This window comes from Macrobrachium nipponense, chromosome 17 (assembly GCF_015104395.2).
Source record: "Macrobrachium nipponense isolate FS-2020 chromosome 17, ASM1510439v2, whole genome shotgun sequence".
NCBI lineage: Eukaryota > Metazoa > Arthropoda > Malacostraca > Decapoda > Palaemonidae > Macrobrachium > Macrobrachium nipponense.
The window spans coordinates 50,436,230-50,438,763 of record NC_087210.1 but is presented as its reverse complement, the minus strand read 5'-3'; positions in this window follow the sequence as shown (position 1 = coordinate 50,438,763).

Here is a 2,534-nt window from a genome sequence, read left to right as displayed (position 1 = left end):
TTGTTTACTAGGTACATATAATAGCCGTGGAAGATTCCTTCAGTGTAAATGACTTTCCAATACAATCAGCTAATGTCATTGCTAGGCGGAGAGTTGTCCCGAACCCAGTTGTAAGGTTCAACCCTAGCTGACTTGGACAGAGCAGCCTGGTCTTTTCCTCTGTTGCATTGTGACTGGGAAGAACTAGATTTGACAGCTGTATGGATGGTCCTGTTACTAATGCTGATGTGAACCATCTTGCACAAAGTAGTAGTGCTGATAGTGTTAAGACGAACCATGACAGTTTTAAACAATTTAAAACTTGATAGCCTATTGAAGACAGTAATTCAGATGAATGTTCACCTGAAGCAACATTGTATGAAAGCTTTCCTGGGGAGTGTGTATGAATAATATGTGCTTGCTGAAGATGAAAATGAAAGCTTAGTCTGTAACAGTTAGCAAAGATTTAATGATTGAATTGTACCACCAAAGATTCATTGAGTGAACCAAGTACAGTTGAATAAATTCTTCAATATTGCTTTGAAATGATTTTAGGATTCATCCAGTTTGTTAATACTATACGGCAGGTAATACTGACTGATGTATACAGATCTTCCTTTAAACCTTTCTAAGTTTACATTTTGGGATGAAATATATCAGATGCTGTTGCCTCAAAGGCTAAGGCCTCATGCACTGAAAATACCTCACGATCTTGGAGACCGTTGAGTTGGAAAAACTAAGGATAAGATATGGAATTCTTTTATTAGCCTACCCTAATAAAACTGTATCCTAACAATGTAGGAAATGTCAATTCTGTACTGTCATTTAACAGGAAAAACCAGCCGGAAGGTAAAACTTGCTCCTTTGCCGCCAGTGCCAGTGATGGAAGAACCCTTGCCAAAGGTTCTGATTGTGTAGGTCCTCTTCTGATAACTTTCATTTACTTAGCGGTATGTTTTTTAGTATAAGGATCCCAGAGACTTTATCTTTACATAGTGAAGTATTACGTCAAAGCTAATAACAGCAGAATAAAAACTCTTTTACCAAATTGGCCTTCACAGTATAGAGCAAAGCGATCAAGTTTCTAACATCATTTCAGGAATGTTTCATGAGGCAGTGAAAATTTTGGGATTAAAACGGTACCTGTGTATCCCCTACAATCCAAGAGTTGCAGGGAACCTTGGAACGATTCCACCAGAATAAGAAATTTGCCCTCAATAATTTGTTAAAAATTCAAAGACAGATGGAAAGCTTTGGCAAAATATCTGAATAGAGAATTTAGTTTTGGTGACAAAGAGCTGTTTCTACCTTTTAGGAAAACCCCCATACAGTGTTAATCTGAGGGTTCGCTTAGAATCTCTGAAAAACTATTGCATGTTAACTTGGTTTAGGAAATGTTATGCCTCAGAAAGTAACAACGTAAATGTGGAAATAACTAATTTCACAGGTAAAGGAAATTAATTTTCTCCTAAACAAGAAATAAGTCTGTAATTCTATAAAGGTGCCTAGTCCTAAAAAGGCTTCCTATTTTATCTTCTTAAAAACAGATGGGCGTTATTTTCTTTATACTGAAAGAGTTTAAAGCTGGTTTTCAGGCATATCACGCCCTTATTTGTGTGATTTTCCATAATGTTCCTCAACCTATAACTACACCATTCTGGATAAGTCCATACAGACTCCCTCCTTTCAAAAAAGAGGCGATGAAGAAAGAAGTAGAATTCATGATGCAGGAATTCCTGCTGCATCATAGTTTGGCTGAATCTACTAATGTCCCTGGTCATCAGCATACATTTGAACTCCTAAACCAGGTAAATCCTGCTGATTATAGCAAAGAGTCATTCTAGCAGACTCTTATCTGCTTCCACAAATTGATGATGATATTGATTCTAGCCACGACTTGCTTTGTTAAATGGTAGTTATCAGCTTCCTTTAACTGAGAAAGCAAGGAAAACTTCAGCTTCGGTTATTCCTGATGGTTTGTATCAATAGTTGTGTTATTTGGCACGACCAATGCTGATGCTACTTCAAAATTTTTGAATAATCTTATCTCTGGTTCAGATGTTGTGAGTGTGATATCTTAGCAGGGACCTGAAGAACTTACAAAATTTGTTTCTAAAACTTCAAGATGGACGATTTATGGTGAAATTGGCAAAGAGTACCTTTGGAGAAGGACATGTTGCCTACCTTCGTCGTATGGCAGGAAGAGGAAAAATTGCTCTGTAAGACATATATGTACGGTGCATCAGAAGTTACACCAACGCCTACCAGCAGAAAGGCTGTTCAATGGTTTCTAGGAATGGCTGGCTGCTCCTGGCAGGTCTGCCCTAACTTCTCAATGGTCGTGTGTTTTCTTAAAAGGTTGGAATGGTAGGAGATTAAAAATTAGAAACTTCCTTCTTTGGTGCTTTGATTTTGCAATAAGTCCTTTGTCTAAAGACCCTTGGATATTTTAGTAATCTATTCTTCTTTTATACTTGCACGAGATGTTCTGGTATCTTTTGGAGGTCCTTGTATTTTAATGAATGTTTACCATGCGAGTTAATGAGTTCATTGCA